Source organism: Pleurodeles waltl, chromosome 1_2 (genome assembly GCF_031143425.1).
Source record: "Pleurodeles waltl isolate 20211129_DDA chromosome 1_2, aPleWal1.hap1.20221129, whole genome shotgun sequence".
Classification (NCBI taxonomy): Eukaryota; Metazoa; Chordata; class Amphibia; order Caudata; family Salamandridae; genus Pleurodeles; species Pleurodeles waltl.
In genome coordinates, this window is record NC_090437.1 from 280,548,335 (window position 1) to 280,569,286 (window position 20,952).

General features: G+C 44.5%; 1 protein-coding gene across 6 annotated transcripts in view; it reads right to left on the reverse strand.

Moving 5' to 3' along the window:
- Positions 1-20,952, reverse strand: part of LOC138299710 (putative nuclease HARBI1) — a 167,400-nt gene that overhangs the window by 39,866 nt on the left and 106,582 nt on the right. The window contains exon 4 of one of the 6 annotated variants that reach the window (XR_011204821.1): positions 9,566-9,709. The exons of the other annotated variants lie outside the window; for them this stretch is intronic. The gene's annotated coding sequence lies outside the window, so the exon portion shown is untranslated. Of the gene's footprint in view, positions 1-9,565; positions 9,710-20,952 lie in introns of those variants that run through there. 6 annotated transcript variants of the gene reach the window in all.

The following is a 20,952-nucleotide window of genomic DNA, read 5'->3' on the forward strand; positions in this document are numbered from 1 at the left end:
TCACAATGGGACAGACAAGAAATAGGCTTTTAGAAATAGATGTATAACGGCAAAATGAACACTTGAGAAACACGAAGGAATACTTATGCAACAATAAGAATTGCCTACCATTAGGCACCAGGGATGAGGCGCAGGCGGGTGCCTGCGGGTGGTGGAGGGCCTCGAACTTCTGTCCAGGCAGCAATCGGTGGGATCAGGGAAAGGGGGCAGGCTGGTGGAGCCAAGTGGACTCCTGGCCAGAAACCAGGTCATGGAGTCACACCCCTGTATCCCTATCAGACACCACTTCCTTGGGGAACTCCATGGGGGCAAAAATCCCCATCAAAGCACAGCCCACCACAGGGGCAGTGGTCAATCTCAAAGGAATGGCTTCCGGATACCGGGTGCCATGGTCCAACAAGACCAGGATAAACCTGTTGCCCATGGCTGTCTTGGGATCCAGAGGCCCCACAATGTCAATACCAACCCTTTCAAAGGGGGTAATAACCACAGGTAAATGTTGGAGGGGAGCCTTCCATTTCCCCCCCACTCTTGCCACTTGTCTGACAAGTTGGGCAAGACCTACAATGAGCATCAGAGTGTCTGTGCATTTAGGGCCAATAGAAGTAGGTGACAAGCCTTTCAAAGGTCGTGTCCTGTCCCAAATGATCAGCTAAAGGCACATCATGAGCCAGACCCAGTAGGAAGGCTCTGAAGCACTGGGGTACCACCAGCACACAGGCTGACCCAGGCTCAGGAACCTTAGGCTCACTATATAGGAGGACATCCTACCAGTAGATCAAATGTGATCCAGGCTCCTTGCCAGATGCCTGCTCTGCAGCCTACTGCCGCCAACCCTCCAGAGTAGGGAATGACTTCTGAGCTTCAAAGAATACTTCCTTAGTGGGCCCACCTTCCTGCTGCCACTGTGATAACTCAGGGATCCTACCCAGTTCAGCTTCCTGTTCCCCTGTAGACTCCCGGGCCTCCCCCTCAGGTTCAGCCTTCTCCTGGACCATGGGAACTTCTGGGGCTGGTTTCTCGCGCCCCTTGCCCTTCCTCCTTCTGGCAAACACCTGGGCCACTCTTTCAGGCTCCAGGGTCTCCTGATTACCTTGACAGGCTGCCAAAGACCAGGTAGACACACACACACCCAGGCAGACCTAACATTTACAAGTGTGACCTGCGTTACACCTCCTGCCAAGGGGAATCCTCCAGGTCATTGCCAAGAAAACAATCTACAGGCCTGGTTGAACTCACAGCTACCTTCAAGGAACCTGAGACACCCCCCCATTTTAAGGGAACCTGCGCCACTCTGCACAGGCGCTCTGAGTTGTCTACTGCAACTACTCAGTGAAGTACATGGGGATCTATCTGCTCTTCAGACACCAGGTGACTCCTCACTGTAGTCACACTGGCTCCTGTGTCTCTCAGAGCCTCCATCCTCTGTCCATTGATGGTCACCCACCACCTGTATTTCTTAGTGTTATCAGGCACGAGGGTCCTCTGGACCATCTCACTATCCCCTAGTGAGACAAGGGTCATCTCAACTGGCTCCCACCCACCTGGAACTAACTCCTCCCAAGCGCTACACTGGCCAAACCCTGTGACTGTGCACCAGTGGGTGCCGATGTCCACTTCGGACATTTGGGGTCCCCCATAATGCGACCCTCCTGGTCACATGCAAAGCACTTGCGGGACCCCTTTTCTGCAGGTTTCCCTGTAGAGACCCATGGTTTCTTTTCTAATAGGGGCTTGGATTCTTTACCCAGGGAACTAGGTCGGGGTCCTTTAGCGAACTCCCCGTGTTTACCTTTACCCTCCTCTTCTTCTGATGGGGACCCTGCCCACCCTTGGCATCGTCTCCTCATACCTCTTTTGGACCCTGGTGCTCTCCCAACAGTTCGCTTCCTGCTCAAAAATCTTGGGGACAGTCAGCTTGCTGTCAGCTAGGTGCTGGCTCAGCTCTGGAAAACATAAACAGTATAAGTGCTCGCAAGCAATCAAATTGTAAACCCCCTCATATGTCATTACCTTACTGCCCTTCACTCAACGATCCAGTGGCCTGCAAAAAGAACCAACACATTACAACCATGCTTGGGATTCCTTCTTCTTATAGGACCTAAACTTGTCCTTATACTGATCAGGTGTGAGACCATACCTAGTGACCAGAGTGTACTTCATTTTAGGGTAAGTGAGCACCTGGGGATCCCCTAAGGATGTGAGAGTATCCCTTCCCTCTACCTCGAAGTGCTTCCACAGACCCACCCCCCAATGAGCTTCAGGGACCAGATTCATATGGAGAGCAGACTCATACCTCTTAAACCTCAAGAGTATGTCATCCTCCCTCTTGTAATCCTTCACAAGATCCTTAGGAATGTGCACCCTCCTCTCAGGCTGCACTGTGTTATTGCTGCCATCATCCATACGAGACGTGGCTCCTCTGATCCAGCTCTCTCAAGCTGAGCATATGAGCCAACAATAGCCTTTTCTCTCTATGGCCATCCTCTTTTTCTCCAACTCCAACTGGTGAGACCTCTCTGCCTGTTTGTCCTGCAACTCTTCAGGAGTCAGACACTTGGATGAGACACTGCTACCTGCCCTGGAGACCCTCTCCCTGGACATAGCAGGCCCACCCACTACACCATTGTGGATGGATTGCTCTTCCTCCTCATCCTCCTACTCCTCTGTGTGCCCCTCAGCCGCCTTGGGTGTGATCCAGGCCCTCAGTGCCTTTTGCAGCTCCTCCTTCCTGGTGGAGCCCTTAATGGAACAAGCAATGTTTTTGCAGAACTGCTTGTAGAAAAGTACAATCTTCCTTGGCATGTTACCCCCATTTTTACCTGTATGTTAGTATGTTTTTGCCTGTCTCACTGTGATCCTGCTGGTCAGGACCCCAGTGCTCATAGCTTATGGCCTAATGTGTGTGTCTGTATAGTGCTTGACTGTGTCACTGAGTCTCTGCTAATCAGAACCTCAGTGATTATGCTCTCTCTGCTTTCAAATTTGTCACTGTAGGCTAGTGACTTCATTTACCAATTTCAATTGGCACACTGGACCCCCCTTATAAGTCCCTAGTGTACCCAGGGCATTGGGGTTCCAGGAGATCCATATGGGCTGCAGCATTTCTTTTGCCACCCATAGGGAGCTCAGACAAACCCTGGCACAGGCCTGCCATTGCAGCCTGCGTGAAATAACGCACACATTATTTCGCAGCCATTTTCACTGCACTTAAGTAACTCATAAGTCACCTATATGTTTAACCTTCACTTGCAGAAAGTTAGGTGCAAAGTTACTAAGTGTGAGGCCACCCTTGCCCTAGCAAAGGTACCCCCACATAGTTCAGTGCCATTTCCCCGGACTTCGTGAGTGCAGGGACGCCATTACACGTGTGCACTACATATAGATGAATACCTATATGTAGCTTCACAATGGTAACTCCAAAAATGGCCATGTAACATGTCTAAGATCATGGAATTGTCCCCCATTCCAAATCTGGTATTGAAGAGCCAATTCCATGCATCTTGGGGGCTCCACCATGGACCCCTAGTACTGCGAAAACAGCTCTCTGAGGCTTGCACTGCAGCTACAGCTGCTGCCACCTCACAGACAGGTTTCTGCCCTCCTGGGGTCTGGGCAGCCCAGTCCCAGGAAGACAGAAGAAAGCATTTCCTCTGAGAGCAGGGTGTTACACCCTCTCCCTTTGGAAATAGGTGTTACAGGCAGGGAAGGGGTAGCCTCCCGCAGCCTTTGGAAATGCTTTGAAGGGCAAAGATGGTGCCCTCCTTGCATAAGCCAGTCTACACCGGTTCAGGGGCCCCTTCTCCCCTGCTCTCGTGTGAAACTAGACAAAAGAAATGGGAGTGACCACTCCCCTGTACATCACCACCCTAGGGGTGGTGCCCAGAGCTCCTCCAGTGTGTCCAAGACTTCAGCCATCTTGCTGTGCAAGGTATGGGGGCACTCTGGAGGGCTCTGAGTGGGCAGTGCCAGCAGGTGACGTCAGAAACCCCTCCTGATAAGTCCATACCTGATAAAGTAGCCAATCCCCCTCTCAGGGCTATTTAGGGTCTCTCCTGTGGGTTTTCTTCAGGTTCTGCTTGTACGTTTCCTTCATGGATCCTCTGCAACAACTTCAGCATCCTCTGACCTCGGATCAACCGTGGCCTGCTCCAAGAAACGCTGTAACTGCAACAAAGTGTCTACAAGAGATCCTTTTCTTCAGCAACCTCAGCTCTAAGTCAGCAACTGCAACAGTTTCCATGGTGTGCATGCTCTGGGGACTCCCTGTCTTCATCCTGCACCAGAAGGGCTGAAGAAATCTCCAGTGGAGTGACGTAGTCACTCCCCTGCTCCAAGCAGGCACCTTCCAAGACAACGACCTGTACCCTTAGACGCCTCTCACAGCAACGAGCCTGCTCCTAAGGACACAGAGGGTGGACATTATTCATATAGACTGTTCTGAGATCCTGCTGATGCAATTTGGAGGAGGGAAGACCTTGCCTTTCCAGAGAGCGATGGTACCCCTGTGTACTCCATCTTCTTCACCTCCTGAGGCCTCTGTGCACTATTTGCAAAATTCCTTCGTGCACAGCCTGGCCCAGGTCCCCAGCACTCCATCCTGCAATGCGCAACTCGCTGAGTTGTTCTCCGGCGGCATGGGACCTTCTTTTGATGTGCTGCATCAACTGCAGTTCGCACCTCCTTTGTCCTAGGATCCTGTGACTCCCTGGGGTGCTGGCTGGCATCCTGAGGGCTCTCTAAAGTGCTGAGAGCCCTCTCTTCCTCCTCACATAGAGTTGAGGCCCCAGATCCCTCCTGGGTCCATCCAGTGCCATTTGGATGCAAAATGCGCTTCTGTCATAGCCATGGCTTGTTGGGGACTTCCAACACGAAATCCCGTCTGCAATGATCTTCACTTCGTGGGACATCTTTGCATCATGCAGGAACCCACTGCCATCTTCCTAGGGTGCATTCCTGCACCGGGGATTCTTTTTTGGCACCCTCTTCTGGGTTGGCAGGAGCTCCTGTCCTTCCTGGAACTTCTTTTGACTTCTGGACTTGGTCCCCTTCCTTTGCAGGTCTTCAAGTCCAGGAATCCAGCAGTTGTTCTTTGCAGACTTGGTTGGCTGCTGCAAAATCCCAATCATGAGGTGTAGTGTGTCCTAAAGAAACTTTCAGTACTTTACTCCTGCTTTTCTGGGCACTGGGGTGGGGTAATTTACTTACCTTTACTGTATTCTTACTCTCCCAGCGATTCTGCACACACTACACTTGTCTAGGGGGGAATTTGTGATTCGCATTCCACTTGCTTAGTATATGGTTTGTGTTGCCCCAGATCCATTTTCTTCCATTGCATTCTATAGCATTTCCTATTGTTTGCATTGTTCTAGGACTATTGACTGTCTAATTTTGGTGTCTAGTGTATATATCGTGTATAATTCTTACCTCCAGAAGGAGTATTGTCTCTAAGATATTTATGGTACTGTGTCACCCCAAATAAATACCTTTATTTTTGGTAACAATGAGTATTGTCTTTACTTGTGTATAAGTGCTGTGTAGCTATGAGTGGTATTGCATGAACTTTGCATGTCTCCTAGTTCAGTCTAAGCTGCTCTGCTATAGTTACCTCTATCGGCCTAAGCTGCTAGAACACTACTACTTCACTAATAAGGGATAAATGAACCTGGAATAAGGTGTAAGTACCCAAGGTACCCACTTCAAACCAGGCAAGCCTCCTAAACTGCCTCAACTGGGCAACTGTATGGTTTCCCTAATTCAAAAGCAGCTCCAGCTGATGCATCTCCAGACTGAGACATGATGAAGAGTTAAAAGTGCAAAATTACAAAGGCAGAAAAACAAGTTCCCAAATGGAGTTCAAAAATAAATCAAGGATTACCACAAAGTGGAAGTAGGGAAAAATCCAGAAAAGAGAAAACAAAATCACAAAGACAAGTAGTATGTGGTCACGTAACGGTTTGCACAGAAAACAGTATTGTACACTTAATCACTGTACTTCAAGTACAAATACTAGTCCAATCCCAACCGCTGATCACCAATGTTAGAATTGGGGTCTTTGGTTGGCGGTCAGGTTACCCCCTGTCCAAGCAAGGAACCTCACTCTAGGCAGGGTAACAGAGAATCACCCTCAGTTAACCCCAACTTACCCCCTTGGTAGCTTGGCACGAGCAGGCAGGCTTAACTTCAGAAGCAAGGTGTAAAATATTTGTACCAACACACACAGTAACTCAGAGAAAACACTACAAAATGACACAACTCAGGTTTAGAAAAATAGGTAATATTTATCTATACAAAACAAAACCAAAATGCCAAAAATCCTCCCTACACAAGTCAGCTTATGAATTTAAAAATCAAAAGAGTCTTAAATCTTTTAGAAAACAATGAGAACGTTGTTAGTGTACAAAAGTACCTTGGTAGCGTCAAAATAAAGCCTCACGGGCAAGTGTGCATCAGTAAAGGATAGTGATGCATTGATTTCTCACCCGGAAGCAAGAACATGCATTGTTCCTCCTCCGGTCGGGTCAGAGTGAATCGTTTCTTCTCTCCCACAAGAGAGCGATGTGTCGATCCAGACAGGCATCTCGGGTCTGGGCAGGCTTTTCGTTGATTTTCCGTGCCCAGCAATGTAGCGTCGAAATCTGGTCGCACAGTGTCAAGAACCCGTGTTGCTTGGTGGCTTGCATCATTAACAGCAGCTGCTGCGGATGTTGCATGTCATTTCTCCAGCTGCTTTGCGTCGATCTTCCAGCTGTGATACAGGTCGAGCGTCGATGTTAGCCACGAGGCCAGCCGCCCATCGTTTTTTAGCCGTGAGACGGGTGGTCCATCAAAAGTTTCTACGCACAGAGGTCTTTGCATGGATTTCTGTCCTTTTCCACCAGCTGCACTGTTCAAGGGCCCATAGACAGGTTAGGGTACCACTTAGCAGGCAGGACTCTCAGCAGAAAGCCCAAGTGCTGGCAGAGAGAAGTCTTTGATGTTTCTGAGACTTCAACAACAGGAGGCAAGCTGTCTTTTCTGCCTTTGAAGTAGGCCTACTTCAAGGAGAAGTCTCCGTTGTTTTCAAGATCCTGCCTTGCCCAGGCCAGGCCCCGTACACACACTAGGGGGTTGGAGATTGCATTGTGTGAGGGCAGACACAGCCCTTTCAGTGACCACTCCTCCCCTCCCCTCAGCCTAGATGGCCAATCAGGATTTGCAGGCTACACATCAGCACCCTTTGTGTCACTGTCTAGAGGAGCAGTGCAAACAGCCCAACTGCCAAGTCTAACGCCCACCATCTTACAATAAACATAAGATAGGAAATTCCTAACCAAGAAAACCTAATCTCTACCATAAAGAGAGCTACGTATGATAAACCTAATCTGCCAGTACCATGTCCATGAGAAGCACCTCTCAACCCTTGTTACCCGGGAATGAGGTCTATAGGTCAGACTCCGTGGTGACACAAAGGCTGAGTTCTGCAGCAAGGTGATGTGCAGCATAGTTGGCAACTGGAAGGAACCCCTCTAATGACATTGTCCATGCGAGATATATTTATGCAGATCATGTAGGATCACTGATGCAGGTATGTTCCTGATAATGTGGCAGACTTGTTGTCAACAACTGTATAAACAATACCTGATAAATGTGCATGATGTTCCTATCACACGTAAGTGGGAAAGGGACATGATGACAATATTTACGTACATTACTGGTCATGAGACTGAAAATGATGCCTTCTCAGAGTGGCACTGATAAAGAAAATCAAAACATTTCTGATTAAATGTAAGCACATGGGGAAAGCTAAAAGAAATAACAAAATAAATGTAATAAAGCAGCGATGATGGGGGCACAGGCCTGCAAGCCAGAGGCTAAGCAGACTCCTGTGTCACAAGAGACTAAAGAAATAAGGCTAATGTGTGTTTTGGAGGCAAAGAGTCAAGGCTCACCTTATCACTAAACTATAAACGTACAGATTTCCTCCGATCCCTTTCAAGTTAGTAAGGTTCCTGCACTCACCTAAACCACTTACCAACTCCACTTCCTAAGATTTTTGTTAAAGCACTCTCATGCAATCATTTTGATTTCATTTCAGCTCTCATGATCCAGAACCCGATTTGCCTAACCCTGTATCATTCCCATTGGAAACTTAAAGACAATAGTGTGTTCATTTTTGCATATTTGGAGACATTTCTAAAAACGTGAGCAGTTCCGCCGAATACTACTCTATCTGATCTAACACCAACATGTGACTCATCAAAATTGACCTATACCCGAGGTATCATATTGTCCTCTTTCTTGTGCCATCAATGCCAGAAACCATATGTTCCCAACTCTCTACTTCCCAAACATCTTTGACATAATCATCCATCTTAGCTTCTGGCTTTATAAAATAGTTCTCCTTCAAAATCACCACTAATAAAGTCAGACTCACATGATTTTAGAAACATTCCTTCCCCATCTCTGACGCCTCTTTAATGATCCACTTTTGTATGGCTCTAATTTTTGTATTTTGTTCTTCTGTTGGACTATTTCAGCAGATGCAATCCCATGCTCTCACTGCCCACAGATAGTAAAATCCACAACTCTTACCACACTTCTTCTCTACTGCATGATCACTTTCTGTAACCACTGCACTTTCATCGACATATATCCTTCCTACCTCACATCAGCTGTTATTGTACCACTATTAAGAAGCACAGTTCAATCCAAGCTCATCCGTCCCTCCAGACTCTGGGCAATATTTATCAACATTTCACTCAAAGCAGCAGGACACCTTGCTGTGCTGTGTGATAGGGAGAAGGCAGGAATATGTCATATCTTTCAAACTCTAGGGCATTCCTGCTTTATGCCTGTGCTGGCACAAAAACTGCTGCCTAGCGCTAATGCAGGCAACCTTGCACCATGGTGCAAGGGTGCCAGAGTTACAGGCAGAATTGTTTTTTGTGCAGGAAGAGAAACCTTCCTGCAGATAAACAGTCATCTGTGGTTATTTCCTCTTTCTACCTGTGCTACAGAATGCAGCACACATAGATGAGGAAAAAATTAGGAGAAATAAAGATATTTCTCCTTGGTACGCCTCCCCGAGGTGGAGTGAAGCATTCTGATGCATTCCCAGGTCTACCAGTCTTGGTAAATAAGGGAATGCTTCAGAATCCATGGGTGGACGCATGGGAATACCCATGCTCACCTATGGAACGCCTCCTTGGAGCAGAACAACACAAGGCAGTGACTTGTGCTACCTTGCATTACTCCAGATTTACCAAGCCACTCAGGTCCATGCAAGGCTATCTAGTGTGGTTTGATACATCACATCTAGGTTTTGTGTCACCCTTGTGTTACCTTGCTTAGAGCAAGTGTGACACAAAAGATTGATAACTCTGCTACTCAAGCTTTTTTGGTTCAAACATGATTATTAATTTATGGACAGATATATAGTTAACAAAAATCTACCTAGAATCAATAGAGTGCTGTACAGAAAAATGGCAAGGGGTGCAACTAGATTCTCTATGCAGATGGACAAGAAATACAACTTTTTTATACTATGAAGAATTGGGGTCCTTAAAGAGGAAAGTTACCATTTCCATTCTGAATCAGAGAAGGCATGGAGTGCTTTTGATGGGGCTGGCTTTTCTTCTATTTATTCATTTTTGCAGTTGTTCAGTCTTTCAACTGGTGATGTACTGGTTCTGGATGTGATGCAGTCCACTGGAGGTAGATGTTTTCTCTGCCAAGAAGCCAGCAATGATATTTTTAGTGACCTTGTAAATACAGCTAATCTTGTTCATTAGGCAGGCCTGCAGGGAGAGCCAATAAATACTCATAATGGTTGGAGTGATGTGACTAAGTTTTTCTTTAGAACTTTAATGAGAACACCCTATGCAATACCATTTAGGCATTACTTACTCCACCGCCTTCTAATATCATAACAGTGTCTTCTGTTCCACTGAGATGTCCTCCTCTAGACAGAACTTACATCATCACATTTGCTCTTTATAAACATGAAGAGCCGTGTTTATGAAAGGGCTGCATCACTTTTGCACCACGCAATTTGGTGCAAAAGTGACACAACCATTAAAATGTGATTTATCAGGCCATGGAAGGCCACCTAGAGTGGCGTGATAAACCTGGAGTAATGCAACACAGCACAAATTGCTGCGTTCCTTTACTCTGCCCCAGTTAGGCATTCCCTGAGAGGTGCATCCTCACCATGGACTGCTAATTACCCTAGATATTTAAGCACTTATGGCAACTTTTATAACATCATTAAAAATATCAATCAAACATTAGCAGTCACGTTTTTGAAGGGACAACTATGCTTGGTGGTGGTGCAAGCTATAGTTACCTTAGGGCACAAGTTATAGTTACAAGAAATCACTCTAACTATAACTGCTGAACTTCTATGATTTTCTGTGAGTACATTCAGAACCTAACTATAACACCCCTCTATCCTTTGTTTTTTTAAGTGAATATGAATATATGAATATTTATCTATATATAGGCATATTGCAGAAAGGTGTGGACCGTGTATATGTTTTAATTTTGCAGCACCTTGAAAGTAATAATAAAACATTTTGCAACCCATATTGCTGCTCTATTTGGATTTTTGAAGGAGTTGATGGCGTGGCACTGTGTCACGGTCACGGGCAAGGAGAGGCATGTGAGGAGTTGCATATATATACACATATATAAATATATATATATATGTATATTTATGATATATATATATATATCAAAACAAAATTCTTTCAGGGTTATAGCGATGCATATGTTATGCAAAAAAGAAGAGAGAACTCTGGGTAGTTTCCAGATTTAGGTGGAGAGCAGCTCCAGTAAGGAGCACCCTGCAACACCAGCGACACTCTAGATTTCTTCTCCTCAAATATCTGTTTATCTAGCAAAGTTTTAAACATAGGATTAGCAAAGTGGCATCCACACTGAGCTAGACAGGGACAAAGTTGTTTGCCATTTGCACAGCAACAGCTTTAAGCATAGAATTGGTACAATGCTATTTTCACAGAGGATATAATTCTTCTATACACATTAACATTGGCTGTTTAATACATTAATTTGTGATGCCTGCACATTTTTTTGAATGTGACATAATACACCAACGTGCATAGATATAGGTGGTTTGTTATTGACATATGTGATACCTTTCAAGCATTTTCTAGGTTGCACTTATGTGGGTCACTTGACTATGATTAAATGTTGAATACTTGAATGCAATATGAATTTCCCCATGAGCATTAACATTGATGTATGGGTCTTAGTACATCTGACCTTCCATGTTGATTTTTGTTAATCTAATATTGACATGTTTTGTATCACCATGTACTCTGGGATTGTATTCTAAGGGGCACTGCATTAAGAGTCTGTTTTTTTGTATACACAAGTTAATGTGACAGTATGTCTTTGTTTTCTTTGACTTGGTTGCAGCACGGTTTTCAAAGGCGATTGTGCACTGCTGATGTTATAGCTGTGATAAAGATTGTTGTGATCAAAACTCATTGCCATGATAAACCTTCTGAGATGAAGCCAGACCTAAGTGTGAGTTTTGGTGTGTGTGTGAAGCCTGCAACACTGTTTTTGTGATTTGTGCAGGATCCCTGTGACTTGCACTGGCCCCTGAGGTGGCTGTAACCAGGCAGCATTGGGGGACAGCGTTGTGTGTATATACATAGCTTGAATGGTGAGGGGTGCTACCCAGAAACCAGTCCCAAGATGCTTGTCTCTGGTCCAATGATATCCCGGGCTGGACTGTTACCATGTGGGACATGGTCAAGGCTGATTTGCATATAACTGGGTCCAAATTGGAATGGCATGGTAAGCAAATAAATGATCAAACTCACCCACTAACCACCCATTTGGATCACTGAATCCAATATCTTGTGACCAATTGGTTATTCTCACTGAAATCACCTGCTACATTAGTGAACAGAATTTCAGACCACTAAACCTGACCTTAGTTCCCGTATACACTGACTTCTGCTCTAGAACCCCGTGTCCACCCTCACATGAACAGCTCCACAGATGTGTTTAGCAGTAGTTCTCCTTGACCAACACTGGTCCCAGTGGATCGACCACACAGCTACTGAAGCTCTCCTGTTTGTGTTTGCAGCAAACTGCTCTATATGCACAAAATGCCTGTGTGGCACAGTGAGCTGCACAGAAGCTGCTTCAAAACAATGGAGGATCATTATACTGCGTATGTGCTGAAATGCATATACTCACCCATGCACCAAATATAGCTATGCTCATGCAGCAGATCAGCTAGGACTGTGAAGTACCTATCTCACCACTGTCATCAAGCACTTGCACTGGAGGGATGGCTCTGGTGGAAATTCAGCAGTGGTGAAAACAATAGATAATACAATAATACTTAGGGAGAGAAAGGGAGAAGACCACAGTTTTTGTACTGAAACATGCAATGCCCACCAGTACACACCATATGTTGTTGTATCATGTTGTTTGGATGCATCATCTCTTTTAGGATTATGATATGATATGGAATCATGCAAGCCGGTGCAAAGGGTAGGCTAGAGTTTAAAAAAATGACTTTAGTCGGGTGGGGCTGGCAGTATAGAAGAAGAGGGTTTAGCACCAAAAAATGGCTTTAGGCAGGTTAGAGTAAAAAAAAAATGACTCTAACCAGATTAGCGTCATTTTATGGTGCTAAACCTACCATGCCACATGACTCCTGCCTTAGAAAAGGCAGGAGTCATGCCCACCACCCCAATGGCCAGCACAGAGGACAGGGGTCCCCTGGGCATGGCCATTGCACCCTGTGCCATGTATGGGGGCCCATTTCAGGGCCCCCTATGGCACTTTCAAAAATAAAATGCACTTACCTGTACTTACCTGGGATGGGGTCCCCCATCCTCGCAGTCCCTCTAGTGTGGGTGGGGGTGCCCCTAGGGCCTAGGGAGGGCACCTCTGGGCTTATTCCATGGTGTTCCACCATGGAAATAGGGCCACAGGTCCCCTAACCCCTGCCCTGACCCAGGTCTTAAAAAATGGGGCAAAGCAAGCTTTGCCCCATTTTTTGACCCCTCCTCCCTCCCTTGCACCATTTTTACATGGGACTATAAATATGGTGTTAAGGCCATAGAGTCATTTTTTTGCACGGGAACGCCTACCTTGCATCTCATTAAGGCAAGGTAGGTTTCCACTTCCAAAAAATTACTTTAACTCCATAAATTTGGCGCTAAACGGGTCTAGCACCAAAGTATAAATATGGAGTTAGTTTTGCACTGAATTAGAGTTAAAAAAAATGATGCTAATTCAGTGCAAACAGAGTATAAATATGCCCCTTAGCGTCAAAAAATTATGCTAATCTGGTCAGAATCATTTATTTTGACTCAAAACTGCCTAACGTCATTTTTTTTTAAGCTAGCCTACCCTTTGCACCGGCTTGCACCATTCCATAAATATGGTGCCCAGCTGGTGCTAAAAAATGGTGCAAGCCGGTGCAAAACTTTTTTGGGCAAAACTGCCTTAGTGCAGTTTTGCACCAAAAAGTATAAATAAGGCCCTAAATTACCAGACAACGCCTTTACCTTTAGAGTGAAAAAGAGTTTAGGCACAGCTAAATAATAAACGTAAAATTGAAGATGCACACAATGGACAAAAATCTCTCTAGCCTCTCGTGAGCTATAGAGCTGTTTAAGATTGCCTCTGACTGCTAAACAATGCCTGCGTTTCCCGTGGGGTTTATCATGAAGTTCACCAAGTAAAACCCCTTCCAATTGTCTTTAATATAGAGTTATTATTGAGTTCTCAAAGCAACACCCCCTTCATATTTCATTATTCAGAGAATTCACAATATAAAACTCATTCCTGCTTTATTTGGCGTCACAATGTAAAACTGCTTCCTCTTGTATTTGTCAAATTATGTGCAATGTAAGACGTCTCTTTTTGCACTTGTCATAGGGCTACATACACCATATGTTGTGGTCTTGGCTAATGTCCCTCCGATAGACGATCAACAACACGAAACATGGTCGGCCTTGAGAAACAAGGCCCTTAGTTGGATTGGGACCCGAATGGGCCCTGGCTCAGTGAAGACCCTTTTCGATGATATAAAAATGGTCAGAAGAATTAAATGGATAGGGAATAGCAGGAAAGTACTAACTGGAGATTGTGTGGTCCTTTCTTTTGGTTCACCAAACCTAGTGAATAGAATTATCTATGACTTAGGAGCCAGACAAGTTACCCTACAAGGAATCTCGCTACTACCTCTGGGTTATTTCTATCAAAGACCACTGGGGAATAACTTCACCCACCCACAGCGAGCTGTAGCATCCTCACTCAGCCCAGATTTATCTATAACATGCAATAGATTCTACCCCCTTTCAACGCTGGAAAATATAGATTGACTGGATATGAAACAGTCAGCTACCCCTGAAAGAGCAGCCAAGACAACTTACATACCAGGGACGGACACACATGAGGAAGCCATATCACACACTATGGTTCCTGTAAGAAATGAGAGTTTACCTTATCTAGCCCAGGACGATGATTCCAAACGTATACCAAACTCAACCAACAGCACTAACCCCACTTCCCCCCCAAAGGACCAGCACCGTAACCCTAAGCAGTACCCTAATCGGAAACCGGAACTAGCTTTACTATTCTGGAACATTGCAGGCTTAGCCAGTAAGCTAGACAATGAGATTTGGGCCAATTTTTTAGTAGATTACTCATGTGTTTGTCTACAAGAGACATGGCTTCTAACTCCCTCCCATATAAATGGCTATAAAACATTTCATACTCCTGCCGAGCAGTCAAGGCATGGTAGACCTAAAGGGGGACTGTGCACATATATTTCCAACAAATTACCCCTACAGAATTTAGAGATGCAATTTACGAGTCCATATTACCAATTGATTGAGAGTAACCTGGACCACAAGACCCACTTAGTCATTATCAATTTTTATAATAATGCTGTTCCAAGAGAATTCTCCAATATCTTAGTGGGAATGGAAAATGATTTAAAAAAAATATTCTGAAAAAACAATCGAGAGATCCTATTGATATGGGGGGGTGATTTCAACGTCCATCCGTGTGAAGAAATTTCAGATAAGATATGTGGTTGGGACTCGGAAGGCATAGGCACAAGCCTCCACTTCTCTCATAACGCTCAAGGAGAGGAAATGAACTTACTGGCCCAAACCTATAACATCTCCTTTGTAAATGAATTAGTTCTGGCCGATCCACAGTTTAAACCAACATATAATGGAAGGGGCGCAAATACAGTGATCGATTATGTCCTAATGTCTACTCACTTCGCTCACTATCTTACAAACTACTCATTGCACGATATCGCAATTAGTGATCACTATCCTCAGAGTATGAATCTCTTAATATATCCCCTTTTAGCAGCTAGGGAAGATAGTATTATACTGGCAGATGATATTGAACTGGCACCGCGCAATGGATATACTATGAAGTGGGCCCAGATAGACCCCAAGTCTTTACTGAAACAGGTAATACGCCAATGTAAACACGCCTTCGCAGACTGTCTAAGAGAGAACCCACATCCAGGGCAATGTCTAAGTGCGTTTACAACGATTACACAAACCATAAAAGAAGCCCTCACTAACAAAAGCAGTAAGGTAGAGAAAAAAAGGATGTCCGGATGGTTTGACCATAACTGCACCCAAGCACATAAGAGACTGAAAAAGGCCCTAAATGCCCCAAAAAGGTGCTGGAGTGATATACGCAAACGCAGACAGGAATATAAGACAGCAATAAAGAAAAGGAAATTTACTATAAAAACAAACTTGTGGGAAACCCTCCATATAGCAAGTCGCAAGAAAGATAACATACTCTTCTGGCAGACAATAAATTCCCCTATGTTAGGGGACAGTGACACTCCTAGGATGGAAATTGCTATCTCCGAAGAAGTCTGGGTAGCACATTTCTCTAATATATATTCCCTGATGAGTGACACACCAGACCATACCCACGACCACGATGCACAGGAAAGTCCGCGCCTAATCATAACCCCCCAATTTAGCCTTCAGGAGGTAGAGGAAGCTTTAATAGAAAGTAAATCAGGGAAAGCGCCCGGCCCTGATGGCGTTCCGATTGATTTATTCAAGGCCAACACGGAGTTGTGGGGGCCTGTACTGACGCAGACATTGAGGGCTATCTGTACATGCGGACCCCTACCATCTTGGAGACACTCTAACATAATCCCAATATATAAGAAGGGTGACCGCCTCAATCCAGCCTGTTACAGGCCAATCTCCCTGCTGGACACAACAGCTAAAATTGCAGGGAGAATAATTCTGAACAGGCTACAAACATGGGCAGAGGAAAATAATGTGCTAACCCCGGTCCAGTATGGATTCTGAAAAGGAATCGGAACAGTGGAACAAAGTTTAAATCTAAGTCTTATTATTGCAAAGTATACTAAGATCAGAGCAGGCAACCTGTACCTGGCCTTTATTGATTTATCATCAGCCTTCGACTGTGTGATTCATGATAAATGATGGGATATTTTAAACAGCATGGGGGTGGAACCGGCCATAATTCAATTTATTCGTGAAATGTACACAGGGAGCAGAGCAAGAGTGAGGTACGGCCTAAAAGGGGAATGCACTCGCCCCTTTGGTCTATATAGAGGAGTGCGCCAAGGCTGCGTTCTTGCTCCGTTCCTGTTCTCAATGTACATAAACAACCTAGATAAAGAACTGGCCACTAAATGTAAAGATTTACCCCAAATAGATAACCGACCTGTTCCAGCATTACTTTACGCAGACGACGCTGTACTAATGGCTAGGACCCCAATAGCTCTCCAGAAACTCTTAACAACCTGCATTACATACATGTCACAGCTGGGTCTTACTGTCAACCGCTCAAAAACTTTTATCATGAACTGCGGTGGGAAGCGCGGGAAGTCTTATAATATCACTATTGCAGATAGCAAGGTCGAAACCGCGCAATCTTTTTCATACTTGGGCATAACTCTTGACAAGTTGGGTTCCTGGGCCAACTGTAGGAAGATGAAGAGAGTGCACTTGATTAAAACAACGATGGCACTACGACTCTTCTCCAAAAGGCTTGGGGGGATTACACCACCTAACATGGTAAAGATCTACAAAGCCAAGTGCATTCCAGCTATTACGTACGGGGCAGGAATTTGGGGTCATACAAACTGTGATCTAGTTCAGATTGTGGAGAATGATTTCCTACGACACCTGTTGAGGGTACCAAAAGGTACTTCATCGTACGTCACGCACTCGGAACTTGGGGTTCCTTTCATTGCAGACTTGATAAAGATACAGCCATTGCTATTATGGCATAAAGTCTGGACCTCGGAGCACACCAGTTTTAATAAGGCCATTCTTAGCGACTGTACGAAGTCATTATACACATCAAGGGTACCATGGCTAAAATACATCACGACCTTTTTTGAAAAATTGGGCAACAAAGACTACTACTCAAATCCAGTCTCGTTGCAGAAGATATCTAGAAAGGACCTGAGCAAACTGGCATTAAAACACCTAGAAGACATACGCTGGGGTGTGGAATCAAAAAAGACTTCAGTCATTCATAAACAAATAATTTTGACGGCGGAGGGCATGCAGCCTTACTTGGCAAACATGGTACTCCCTCGCCACCGTTATGTCCTTATCAGACTTAGGCTAGATACGTTTCATCGCCTAGTTTCATTTCCAACTATGAATGATTGGTCCATCTTGTTAAAACCATGCCCCTGTGATGCAAAAACACCGCAATCGACAATTCATGTGGTCTTATTTTGTAATTTTTACGCCTACCAGAGGAAACGCCTAGTTGTTCCACTTTTAAGGAAAATTAACCTCCCCCAATGTCGCACAGCCTACGCCTGTCTCCAATCACTCTCTTCCTTAGAAACGTGTGGAATTTTAGCAAATTTTTTATGTTCGGTATTAAAGATAAGGAAATCCATGGGGGAGGTGTTCTAAATATAATCTACCGTGATAGGTTTCTTCCATTGTTGTGTATTTTTTTTGTTTTTTTTTACTACATTTTTACTACATTTTTATCGTTTTATCTATTCTGTCTTTTATTCTTTATTGAAACACATGTATTATAACCAGAGATCTTTTTTATGACTGTTATGTCTATTATGACTTGGTGAAAGTCGAATAAAGATTTGTACTATAAAAAAAACATACACCAATCAAAGCTACTTCCTACTTAGAGAAACTTGGGCCCTGATTTATACTTCTTTTGCACTGCATTACCGTAATATATATATAATATATATATATATATATATATTTTTATATATATATATATATACATATATATATATATATTTGCCACCAGTTGTCTTGCGGTTGCAGCTTGCGTCTTCAAAGCAATGCACATACATTTAGGCAGCAATAAAAAAGTCAAGTATTTGTAATACAGGGAATGCGTCAAAAGCCAACACCTCGCCGGGGGAGGCGTGAGGGAGGTGCAACATGGAGTAATACCTTTATTTCTCTTCATTTTTTCATTCTGGGGCTGGTGGTATGGAAGATGGGGGGTTTGCAGCAAAAAATGACGTTAGGCAGGTTAGAGTTAAAAAAAATGACTCTAACCAGCCTACCGTCATTTTCTGACACAAAACCATCCATACCACATGACTCCTGTCTTAGAAAAGACAGGAGTCATGCCCACAACCCCAATGGCCAGCACAGGGGACCAGGGTCCCCTGGGCCTGGCCATTGCACTCAGTGCCATGAATGAGGGACCATTTCAGGCCCCCGTATGGCATTTAAAAAAATAAAACAAAATACTTACCTGTGCTTTCCTGTACTTACCTAGGATGGGGTCCCCCATCCTCCACTGTCCCTACATTGTGGGTGGGGGTGTCCCTGGGGCCTTGGGAGGGCACCTGTGGGCTTAATCCATTGTGTTCCCCCATGGAAATAGGCCCACAGGTCCCTTAACATCTGCTCTGACCCATGCGTTAAAAAATGGGGCAAAGAAAGCTTTGCACCGTTATTTGACCCCTCCTGTGCATCATTTTTGCATGGGAGTATAAATATGGAGTTAAGGCCATAGAGTAATTTTTTGCACAGGAACACCTACCTTGCATCTTATTAAGGCAAGGTAGGTTTCCACGTCCAAAAAATGACTTTAACTACATAAATGTGGCAAAATGCAGCACACATTAAAAAAAAAGATGAATACTATGTTATTAAATGAGACCACTCCTTGCTGTGGGTAACCTGGGGAGGTGTTACACTTATTGAAAATACCAAAGTCACAAAGGGCCTGATTTATACTTTTTTAGCACTGCATTTGCGTAATTTTTTGCCTCAAAAGTGGTGCAAACGTACAAAATATAATTGAATTCTGTAAGTTTGCGCCACTTCTGCGTCAAAAAATGATGCTAATGCGGTGCTAAAAAAGTATAAATTAAGCCTAAAATCTTCTAAGTGATGTCCATGTAGGTAGAACTGCCACTATGTCTGAATAGGCAGACACTGCATAACAAGGATGTCAGAAAGAGTATGTGTTCTGAAAGGTAACATAAGCAATACACATGCACTGGTAGGTCTGCTAGAGTCACACTTGTGATGCGGATGGGAACGGATGACAGAGAATAGGGCATTGGGGTACAACAGCCTACATGTTATGTGGTCCTGGGTGAAAAAGTTGCATCATGCAGAAGGGATTCTGAGGGAAATTGTGTCACGTTGCCACATATTTCCTGGTTGGAGCATGTGAAATATGGATCTGTGAAGGGACATGTAAAAATAACCTGCCAACACAAAGGTCAGTGATAGTTGGAGAGTAAGGCAGATGTCATCAGTCATGTTGCAATACCAGTTAGATACAGTAAGCAACGTCTATGGTCACCAAGGGAGAAAGTGCAAAATTCACCGGAGGCATAGATAGTCCCCTCTCGTTTGCAGCATGCTGAACAAACTGGTGATTTAAATACAATAACCAATACTCAGTTATGACCATAGGGGGGCAAACAAAAGGCAACAAGTATGTTCACTAAAGAGCAATGTGCAAAGTTTGCTGAAGGCATAAATAGACCCAGCCCGTTTGCAGCATGCTAGGGATGCAATGATGGAACAAGGCATAGAAGACATGGCTTAGAAGTAAAAAGTGTGCAGAGCAGAACATGTGCAGTAAAATAGGGTTCAACTTTTATTAGCGTGCTGTCGCGGCACTGGAAGAATTTACCTTGTCCAATTCAATTGTAACCATCTGGAGAAACTTGACAGTTTTATTATTCAGAAAAATGTTCATAGGATTTAGGGTAGCAATTACAGTTTGCCGGCATGTGCGGATTCCAAAACGGATGACTTTGGGACAGAGAAAGATTCTCCTGTGCTGCAGCACTGCAGGGCAAAAACATAAGATGTGGTTTAGGGAGACGGCATCGCATATCATAGCATTCTGAATGCTGCCATGCCGGAAGATGGACACGCAGATTCCACTCACACAGCCTTAAAGCTGTGAGCCTAGCATTAATCCACACATAGTAGGTGTGGGTGATGTAGCTCTGCTGCCTGCTGGAAGCGTAGGAGTTAATAACTGACCATGCATAAGGGCTCTTTCTTAATACTGCCAGACCCTCCAATTTTGACAGTGTTTTTGCTGTTAAAGTTGATAGTTTCCTTGAAAACCTGGTGAGACGTTTAATTCAAACCTCTGTCAATGAAAATTCAATCAGTTTGTCATCTAGATGACGCCTGTATGACGATGTTGGACCAGGACCCTCTAATTCGCACCAGATTAGGCCATGCATGGAGACTTGTGGTTCAGAGCAGAGCCCATGGCAAAAATTGAGCAAACAGCTGCCTCCTGCCCAGGACTGTTTTGTAATGCAGTATTCAAGTCTCAATTGTGCTGGTGATGCTGTCTTTGGTAGCCGGAGAGCACCTTTGTAAATTCCAATGATCAGTTTGTCTGCTTTCCTTGCCTTCCTGTCCAAGGTCATTCGCTTCCATAAGTTAGTGCGGAATG